Raw genomic sequence first — 11,491 nt, forward strand, 5'->3', positions numbered from 1 at the left:
TTAGAACCTAAAAGGCAGAAGTGACTTGTGGGGTGGATCATGTGCTCCCTCGTCCCCCAATTTCTGCCAAGGTTTATATCCACTGGAGACATCTGACCCCTCCCCAGGGTGCAGGGCAGAGGCTGGGGGCTGTATATATGAGATGTATAGCCAACTTCTCCCCTCTTCATACAGGCCTGGGCTGGGCAAACCTACTGTAGAGCTTCCCCTGGGTGGGTAGGGGATTTGGCAGCTGGGCTCTAGGCTCACTTGCTGCTCTTGTCAGCATCCACAGCACCTCTCTCCCACTCACCTCCTCTGCAAACTGCTGGCTCCTGCCCCCTCCCACATGTATACAGCTGGCATAGCCCTCAGTGCCAAGCTCCTCATTTCCCACCTTCCCTGCACACAGATGGCTCCTGCCCTCCCCACCCAGTATATAGCTGGCTGTAGGTGTGCAGCTCACATCTGGTCAGGGCCGGCTCCAGGCACCAGCCGACCAAACACGTGCTTGGGGCGGCACCTTGGGGCGGGGTGGCGCTCAGGGTTTTTTTTGTTGTTGTTGGGGTTTTGTTTTTTTTGGTTCGGTGGGGCAGCACTGGAGGGCTTTGTTTGTTTTTGTTTCGCCGGGCAGAGCTCAGAGAGGGGGCGGGGGCTTCGGGCAGCGCAGTGCTCAGGGGAGGTGGGGGTTTGGGTGGCGCTCGGGAGGGCGAGGGCTTGCGCGGCGCAGTGCTCGGGGACGGGGCTTGTGCAGCGCTGGGGCGGGGGCTTCGGGTGGTGTAGCACTTGGGGGCGGGGCGGGCGGCGCTGGAGGGGCTTTGGGCAGCTTGGCACTCGGGGGAGGTGGGGGGCTTCGGGTGGCACGGCGCTCGGGGGGGCAGGGGCTTCGGGCGGCATGGCACTCGGGGGGGAGTATTACAGCAGGGTGGCACTCTTTTTTTTTTTTTTTTTTTTGGTTGGGGTGGCAAAAAAGTTAGAGCCGGCCCTGCATCTGGTTCCCACATACAGCTGGCTTTTGCCCAGCTGCCTGCAGGCTCAGGGTGGTTCCCTCACAGCTACAGCCTCTCCCCGACCCTGACGCATGCAGCTCACTCTATGCTTTTACTGCCAGTGCCTACAGCTCCTGTCCCCCGTGCCCTGTATTGATAAATTAAACAGTAATAGGTCACCAGAAGCAGATGATATTCACCCAAGAGTTCTGATGGAACACAAATATGAAATTACAGAACTACTAACTATGATATGTAACCTATTGCTTAAATTTGCCTCTGTAGCAGATGACTGGTGGATAGCTAATGTGACACCAATTTTTAAAAGGTTCCAGAGGAGATCCTGCCAATTACAGGCTGGTAAGCTTAACTTTAGTACCAGGCAAATTGGTTGAAACTATAGTAAAGAACAGAATTATCAGACACATAGATGAACATAATATGTTGGGGAAGAGTCAACCTGGCTTTCTTAAAGGGAAATCATGCCTCAATAATCTACTAGAATTATTTGAGGGGATCAACAAGAATGTGGACAAGGGTGATCCACTGGATATAGTGTATTTGGACTTTCAGAAAGCATTTCACAAGGTCCCACACCAAAGGCTCTTAATCAAGTAGCGAGTCATAGGATAAGTGGGAAGGTCCTCTCATTGATCAGTAACTGGTTTAAAAGGTAGGAAACAAAGGATAGGAATAAATGATCAGTTTTCACAGTGGAGAGAGGAAATAGCAGGGTCTCCGAAAGATCTATACTGAGACCAGTGCTGTTCAACATATTCATAAATGATCTGAAAAAGGGGTAAACGATGAAGTGGCAAAGTTTTTTAGATGATACAAAGATAGTTAAGTTTAAAGCAGCTGTCATCACTCAAGAAAGAGATCTGGGGGTCATTGTGGATAGTTCTCTAAATACATCTATCTGCTCAATGTGCAGTGGCAGTCCAACAAAAAAAAAAAGCTAACAATGTTAGAAACCATTAGGAAAGGGATAGATAATACAACAGAAAATATCATAATGCCACTATGTAAATCCATGGTTCACTCACACCTTGAATCCTGCATGCAATTCTGGTTGCCTCATCTCAAAAAAGATGTATTGGAAAAGGTACAGAGAAGGGCAACAAAAATGATTAAGGGCATGGAACAGCTTCCATATGAGGAGAGATTAAAAAGAATGGGACTGTTCATCTTGGAAAAGAAATGACACATCCTGATATCTTGTGCCTTGGACAGTGGAGGGGAATAACCTCAAACTTAAGCGCTGGCTAATGCAGCTGAATTCATAATCTGGTAAAAGTTTGAAGTTGCCTCACACAGTACCACTGTTTTAGGGTATTTCAACAAATTAGGATTTGATTCTTTCCATTGCCCTTTACTTGATGTAGTCATCTAGACCAGTGAAAAGTGGGTATAAAATTCTATAATTCTGAATATATGATTTTATGTCCATTTTGCACTGGTGGAAATTACTACACAAGATGCAGAGTAATGGAGAATCTAGTCTTTGCTTTCAAAAGAGTCATGTCTTGAACCCCTGCGAAAACTATAGGTCCTACACCTTTGGTTGTAGTGTGTAATATGAAGCAGTGTATTGTGGTCTGAAAATTTTTCAGTTTCTCCATCTCTATGTCACCTGCTGTAACTTCAGTCAGTTTTCTTTCACCAATCATCTTTGCTGGTGGTGTAAATAGTGCTACAATGTAAGGCAGTGTGAAAATATTGTGTGCAGTAAACTAAAGTCAAGTGCTTAGATCAAAAAGCCTTTAACCCATATCTTATCTAAATGTGAAGACATAATAAACATGTGCAATCGGTTTCCATAAGGCAGTGCAAATGGGTAAATGGATAACTGCTCAGATAGCACATTAGGCCAGGGGTGGCGAACTTTTTGGCCCGAGGGCCACATTGGGGTTGCAAAACCGTATGGAGGGCCATGTAGGGAAGACTGTGCCTCCCCACACAGCCTGGCCCCTGCCCCCTATCTGACCCCTCCCACTGACTGCCCCCTCAGAACTCCTGAGCCATCCAAACCCCCTGCTCCTTGTCCCCTAACCGACCCCTGCCTCTAACTTCCCCTGGGACCTCACCCCCTATCCAACCCCCCTGCTCCCTGTCCCCTGACTGCCCCAACCCCTATCGACACCCACACCCCCTGACAGGCCCCCGGGACTCCCATGCCTATCCAACCCCCTCTGTTCCCCATCCTCTGACCCCGATCCACACCCCCACCCCCTGACAGGCCCCCCTGGGACTCCCACGCTTATCCAACCCCCCGTCCCCTGACTGCCCCCCGGAACCTCCACCCCATCCAACCACCCCTGTCCCCTGACTGCCCCCTGAGACCCCGCTTCCCTTATCCAACCCCCCATCCCCCTTACCATGCTGCACAGAGCAGCATGTCTGGTAGCCATGCTGCTTGGCCGGAGCCAGCCATGCTGCTCAGCAGGAGCGCGCAACCCCGCCACCCAGAGAGCTGCCCGCGCAGCGGTGTAACTGCAGGAGAGGGGGGATAGTGGGGAAGGGGCCGGGGGCTAGCCTCCCCAGCTGGGAGCTCAAGGGCCAGGCAGGACGGTCCCGTGAGCCGTAGTTTGCCCACCTCTACACTAGGATATTTGCATGGTAAGGTAGATATAGTCATATTGGGATTAAGCTAGGCTGTGTAGCTACAGTTGCTCCTTTTAATCAAGCAAGCCTTTTAGATGTAGATATTAATACTTGCCAAAACATAAATTTATAATTTCTTCTTTCAAGAGTGCTGATTTATAAATACTGCTGGGACTCACTAAGTTTTAAAGTTGGTACAGTAAATAATGTGACTATATAAAAGGTCACTGGAGTACTTAGTTCCAGTGGAGTGAGAGCCTATGCCTACATAACAGTTAAATAAGGTACTGTACAACTGTGCAAGACTAAAATAATTTAGTCCCTATGTTATCTTAATATATTGTGTGGTAGGGAATGTGGCAAGAACAATAGGGTAGTAGTTAGGATTCCTGGATTTTATTATTGACTGACTCAACTTATGGCCTTGGGATAAATTACTTTAACTGACTCCCTAAAGGTACTTGTGACAGACTGTATCCCATGTTCACCCTCTTTACATGACTGATACATTTTGTGAAAAGTATGCCTTGTGAGTGATCATTTGAAAACTTAATCTGGTAAACATTACTGTCCTGGTAAAATGTGCATGGCAACATTGTAAGTAAAGTTATAAGATTCTACTGTATGACTTTACTGAGACATAGTCCAAGTTTAGAAAAACAGGCACAAACCAGTTCTTCAGAGACAAAAGGCACAACCAGGTGTTGGCATAATCAAATGAACTGTCATGGATTATCACCTGTTAAGTGGCCATTCTTTGGCAGAAAGAAGGGTCTGAGCGAGAACTTTACATATTAGCAATTAAACTGTTGGGGGTTCCTGGTTCCTCAGTCCTCCTATCACATAAACCCAAGTTGGAGATAATCCTCAAAGAGAAGGAAAAAATATAAAAATGAAAAAAGAGGCCCCCAAATCACCTCTCTCCCCTCATCTCTACTCATGGGAGCTACAATGTTTGAAAGACAAAGGAAGCATCATTGAACTGGAGGAGAGGTCCTAGCTGTGAGGCTTTCCAGCCAGTAGAGACTGCAGAAAGAATATGGGTGAGAAAGACCTTTGCTCTGAATTCATTTTAGCTAGCTAAGTTAGGTATTAGTTTGTCTTATTTTTCATTTTCTTTGTAACCAATTCTGGCTTTTCTGTTTTTATTACTTATAATCACTTAAAATCTTTCCTTCTGCAGTTAATAAACTTGTTTTATTGTGTGACCAGGGTCCCAGTGGGGGCCAGCGGAGGTCACTCAATTAGGGTGAACTGCAAAGAATGGGGCAGATAATCTCCAAACCTGGTGGATATTTTCAATACTTAGCTTTACCAAGACAGCATAAAATAGCTTATTTATTACCTCACTGGTTGCCCAGAAACACAGTTTCCTTAAAGTAACCCAACCTCAGGCCTCCATCCAGGTACCCAAGTTAGATATGATGAAGATTTCTGAAAATCTTATTTCATCATATAAAAGAAAAAGTTCTATCAATCCCAAAGGATCGAACACATTACCTCCCAGGTTATTGAATGTTCCAGTTTTTACCCAAATACATGCATACAGCCAATTCTTAACTAAACTAACATTTATTAAAAAAGAAAAGAGTATGGCTAAAAGATCAATATACGTACAGACGTGTTCAATTCTTGGGGTTCAGATTCATAGCAGAGAGGGTGCGCTTTGTAGTTGCAGAGTTCTTTCAGAATAGTTCATAGGTTATAGTCCAATGTTTATATTTCAGGGCGGTCCAATCAGAACTGGGATCTCATCTTGCGTCTCAAGCTTTTCCCGATGAAGCTTAAGCAGATCTGAGATAATCTGGATCAGGACCCAAGAATCTTTTGTACAATTTCACATCTTCTTTTAGAAGTTGGAGTCCCTCAGGGAACAATAGGCCCTCATTTCCTAAGCATCGTCGTTAATTATTCACACAGATTAACATAAGGCAATTTATGCATTAGGCAGTCTATCACCAGTACTTAGCTATACAAATTAACATAAGACAATCACCTGTTCCTCCACCATTCGCTATACATTTCAAAGAAAGATGCATACAGAGATATCCCGTGATTACAATTCATTTAAATGCTAGGATGTTCTTTTGATCTCTGAATTATCAGAATACAGCCTAGGCAGGGACTGTTGATTACGGTTGTTGACCACTACCCATACATATGGAAATGCACAAAACCACAAACCATTATCTCCCCACTCTTTAAAGGTCAGCTATGAGTTAATTAGTCTGCAAGCTGTTTAACCGTTTCTGGCCATAAGTTATATTTTGTAAAAGATTTGCTGCATTATATAGCGGTTATAGCAACAATGGTTTGCATAATTATATTTTAATCAGACGTCACATTGTTTTATCTAAACCAGTGTGTTTGGACTGAAGTATTTTGGAACCTCCATTTGAGGTAACAGGGTTTGTGCATATCTTTTTCTATTAATGAAATGACTGACTTTCTATGAGCTTGTATTGTCCAGAAGGAGAGAGCTGGGCAGTACGTGATGCTGATTTCTGGGGGAAGGTCTGGGACTGTGAGTTTGCTGGTGTCACCCTGTATGTAATTCAGGAGTGGTTAGCTCAGACATTATAGCTTGCATGTAAATTATTCCTAAAGGCTGTACGTGAGAGTGCTGCTCTCACAGTAAAGCAGCGTAAAAGGTACACCAGGTTGGAGAACTTAAAGGACACAGCTGTCCATCTGTCCAGATTGTACCCTGGGAAGTGTCACAGTACCCATCTGTAAAATAGGTATAATACATACATACATACCTCAGTGAGTAGTTATGAGACTGTTTTTAGAGTGTATTTTGAGATCCTCAGATTAAAGAAAACAAAAGTGAAAACTATTATTATTAAGGATTAATTTGACAAATTTTGCCATGTTCTTTGTATAGGACACCAGGAGTGCTGAATTCACAGAAATATTCCATAAGTGTAGTGTCCGAGCCCTTACCTAAAAAGCTGGACACCTATAGTATATTTTCCAAACAAAAGCATAGCTGAACATTTAGTCATTTATGATTCTGTAGTAGAATTATTTTGAGGGAAATGAGGCCATTCTGGATAGGTTGTTCAGACTTCCACTAGAGGGTAGTACAGACAAATGATAAATATGAATATAAGGTTACATTTGTTTTTTATATTGAGTGGTAATGAAGCTGGCTTCAGACTCATAAGTACACAACTTGCCTATTGGTAGTGTTGATAACACTAAAATTACACTATCAAAGGCTGATGACTATGGATATTGTATAATTTTAAAGGAATACCAGCAACTTAAAAATATTATTTTCAAATATAAAGTTCTATTACTTAGAAACCACAGTGAGAAAGTCATGTTCAAGCAGGGTTTGCAATTCTCTCGTTCCTTTGCAGGTTTGCTGACACATCCTAGTGCTTGCACTTCAAATGCACCAGTACCATGATGTTATCAAGCCAATGTATTGCTCAGGAAGCCAAGTGCCTTCTGTCCCATTAACTCTATAGGGGGAGTGTGAGGAGAGCAGTTACTCCAACTTCTGTGCTAATGTCAACGTGAATAAAGGTGCCAGATTATTGCTTTAGCTCACTGTTAAATACCATTTTGGGGAGAAGGGCACACCTGTCTCCATAGCATTGAGTGGGGGTGGGTTGGCCTCCCTGCAACTGCACTTGGGGAGGAGTGGGCAGCTACCTCTGCAAAAGATGATATTCTGAGGGGGTTTGCCAGTATCTCTGTGTGATCTTTCGAGACATCTCTGCTTCTCCTGGCTGATCCTCCCGAGTTTATTCTCAGTCAGCTCAATTCCTGTACCCTCCTCTCCAATTAAGTCGATCTGTCCTTCAATTTTAGGGCTTGCAATCTCTTGGCTGTTTTCTTGGAGGCAGCCTGGTGTAGGGCTAGCACCCCTTTGCTATCCCAGGTCTTTCTTTGTGCTCTATAGGCTCTGTCTTTTTTTTTTTTTTTTGAAATGGCTCGCCATCTTCATGAGTACCAAGAACTGCTGAATGTCAAGATGGCTCTTGATATTGAGATTGCTACATATAGAAAACTGTTGGAGGGAGAGGAGAGCAGAATTACCATGCCTATTCCAACTTTTGCTTCCCTGAATCTGAGGGAAACCAACATTGAGTCTCACCCTATGTTTGACACCCACTCAAAGAGGACACTCTTAATTAAGACTGTTGAAACCAGAGATGGACAGGTTATCAATGAAACTTCCCAGCATCATGATGATCTGGAGTGAAAACCCTAGAGAAACTGCACATTTCTCACTTGTGCAGTGAAAAGATTCTTACCAGCAAAATTTAAAAAGTCCCTGTCTTAAAGGAAGAAACAGCTTAAGTGCCTTTCTGCAGTTTTTCCAAAAGCGCAAGATTATTATGCTAGAGAATAGGTATTAGATCTTGCAAACTGACTCTCCCCTGAAGGTTTAGAGTTTACAATGGAGTCTAGTTTACAGATAGCAATATCTTGTGCTGCAATACTGTTTAAGTTTCTGAATTCAATAAAACTGCTTTTTCCAGCACAGTATGAGCAATTTCACTGCTTCAATAAATATTTGGAAAATGGCAAAAAAAAAAAAAAAAAAAAAAAATCCCAGGTCTTTCTGCCTCCATTTCCTTTTCCGTATTCTCCCCTTTATAGCAGGTCTTGTTTTCTCTGTTGGTTGCAGCTGTGGGTGCCTGCATCCATGATTGACAGCTCTGGCAGCTGCATGGGGGTGTGATCAAGCTGCTGACTCTTAAATAGCAGAGACTCTCCTTGCCATTGTCTAGGCTCAGTATGGGGTTTGAAGACTCCCATTACATATCCTCCCCTACAAGGCCAAAGCCTGGCCTTGGCTGGTGTAGGCTACTTCCCTGAACAGAAAATCAGTGCTGCAATGCAAACTTCCTGTCCGGTGCTGCATCTGAAAGGCATATGACTATAGCAACAGGTACCATCTCATGATCCTTGGATTTGTCTCTTTATTTATCACATGTAGTCAGTGTATGGGAGCATGATCAGTAACTAGTGTGAACTCATTTCCTAGGAGGTAGTACTGCAGGTTCTTTATTGCCCATTTGCCAGCCAAGTACTTTTTTTTCCTATTGCTGAGTATACTTTCTTGTGGAGAACAATTTCCAGCTATATACTGTCAGGAGTTCTTCTCCATCTATCTCTTGAGAAAGGACTGTCCCCTAGTACTACCTCCAATATGTTTATTTGTAGTATGAATTCCTTTTTGAAGTTTGAGCTATATAGCACTATGTGTCTGCAGAGTATGGCCTTGGGGTTTTTGAAAGGCACTTTTGCAGGTGGGTGTTCACAGCACCCACCTAGGGGTGGTGTCCCTAGTTAGGTCAGTTAGCAGGGGCACTATATGGTGGCAAAATGAGGTATGAACTAGTGGTAATAGTCAGCTAAGCCTAGAAAGGCACACATTTGCCTTTTGGTGACAGGGATCTTGTATGCCTGTAAAGCATGAATTTTATCCACTAAGGGGCGGACTTGTCCTCCATTAACTCAGTGTCCTAGGTAACAGGCGTCTTCCTTTCCAACTGCACATTTAGTGGGCTTTGCCATTAACCCAGCTTCTCTGTGACTGGAGAACAGCAGTTAGATGAGAATCTCAATCCTTGTTATAGATAACTATGCTGTCCAAGTATGCAAGTGCATATTGATTGTGCTATTGGAATAATTGGTTAATCAAATGTTGAAAAGTGGCTGCTACCCCATGTATCCCAAAGTGCATGGTCTTAAAATGAAATATGCTGAATGGCATATAAAAAGCTGTCTTCTCCTCGGAATACAGTGTTAAGGGGATCGACCAACACCCTTTTGTCAAATCCAGAGTGGTGATGTATTGGGATTCTCCCAGTTGGTCTGGGAGTTCATGGCATGGCTTGTGGTATGGGGTAGGCATCACATTTAGAAACCTGAGTTCACTTTTCTGAAATCTACACACAAACGTAGTGAGCCATCTGGAATTCTTCTATCACCTTAAGTTCTAACATGGTCTTGATCTCTTTTTCAATGGCCTCCCTCAACTTGTTGGGGATTGGTCGGAGCCTTTCCTATGTTACCTTATGGGGTTTTGTGTTAGTATGATACTGAGCCAGGAACACCTTCCTACAGAGAGTTGAGAATACTTGTGGGAAAGTGGTCACCTGTTAAAGTGCCCATTCCCTTTGCTTATGGTTTAGGTTCTTTCTGAGGGGTACTGGGCCTTCTGTTAGGAAGTCATTAACTTGGAGTCCTAGTACCAGTTCCTCAGGATACGGTGTGATGAAAAGGTTTTACCTGGTTTTTTCCAGGGCTTCAGTAAGTTTGTGGTAAATTTGTGGTTTGTTTTTCTTCCTTGGTTGTTTGATCAAGTAGTCCAGTCCCCACTTTCCTTGCTGCCTCATAAGGGCCTTGCCACTTGGCTACTAACTTTGATTCCAAACTTGGAAGAAATAATGGGACTATCAAGGTTCCTCCCCCACTCTGAACTTTAGGGTACAGATGTGGGGACCTGCATGGACACTTCTAAGTTAATTACTAGCTTAGATCTGGTAACACTGCCACCATCCAGAAATTTCAGTGTCTGGATCACTTTCTGTCCCCCCAAAACCTTCCCCTCCCTGGGCAGCCTTGAGAAGCTTTTTAACCAAGTTCCTGGTGAACACCGATCCAACCCCTTGGATCTTAACACAAGGAGAATTTTAACCATCCCCCCCCTCCCTTCCCCCACCAATTCCTGGTGAGTCCACATCCAATCCCCTTGGATCTTAACACAAGGAAAAAATCAATCAGGTTCTTAAAAAGAAAATTTTTATCTTTCTTTCTTTAATTAAAAGCTATCTCTGTAAAATCAGGATGGAAAATACTTTACAGGGTAATTAGATTCATACAGCCCAGAGGAACCTCCTCTAGCCTTAAGTTCAAAGTTACAGCAAACGGAGGTAAAATCCTCTCAGCAAAAAGGAACATTTACAAGTTGAGAAAACAAAAATAAGACTAACACGCCTTGCCTGGCTATTACTTACAAGTTTGAAACATGAGAGACTGGCTCAGAAAGATTTGGAGAGCCTGGATTGATGTCTGGTCACTCTTAGTCCCAAGAGCGAACAACCCCCAAACAAAGAGCACAAACAAAAGACTTCCCTCCACCAAGATTTGAAAGTATCTTGTCCCCTTATTGGTCCTCTGGTCAGGTGTCAGCCAGGTTTACTGAGCTTCTTAACCCTTTACAGGTAAAAGGGACATTAACCCTTAACTATCTGTTTATGACAGGGACACTGATGCCTGGCTGAAAGACATGCATCCACATCCCTTTGTTATGCTATCATTATTGTTCCTGTGCTGCTTTGAGATTTTCTCTAGTGTACGCTCCCATAGCCTCCAGTCTCTCACATACCTATAAAACATACTGCAATATGTTTTCAGCTTTCTGTGCTTGGCTTTCCAAGGTTTCCCATACCAGGTCGCGTATGGCCATTGGTTGTCATCCAAAGAGCAGTCTGAAGGGCGGAAATCCTGTTGAGACTTGGGGCACCTCTCTGATGGCGAAGAGTAAGGCTGGGAGTAGTTGTTCCCAGTGTCAGGGATCCTGGGCAATTAATCTCTTGAGTATCCTCTTGAGTGTCTGAATCTTTCTACTAGAGCATATATGGATGTGCATAATGCTCTGATTTTTAATAGTTTCCAAACTTTTCACCAGCCAGGATGTGAAATTTGTCCTCTGGTCCATCAGGACCTCTTTGGGAAAGCCCTACCCACGCAAAGACCTTCAACAGCTCATTAATGATGATCTTAGCATTTGTAGACTGGAGTGGTATAGCTTCCGAGTATCTGGTGGCACAATCCATGATGACTAGTATATGCTGAAGTCTACAGGTGCTCTTCTCTAGAGGGCCTGTAACGTCAACTCCAATTTCTTCAAAGGTAGCCTCCATCAAGGGGAGAGGTATTAGTGGAGC

The sequence above is a fragment of the Mauremys reevesii genome, linkage group 7 (genome assembly GCF_016161935.1).
Source record: "Mauremys reevesii isolate NIE-2019 linkage group 7, ASM1616193v1, whole genome shotgun sequence".
Taxonomy (NCBI): domain Eukaryota; kingdom Metazoa; phylum Chordata; order Testudines; family Geoemydidae; genus Mauremys; species Mauremys reevesii.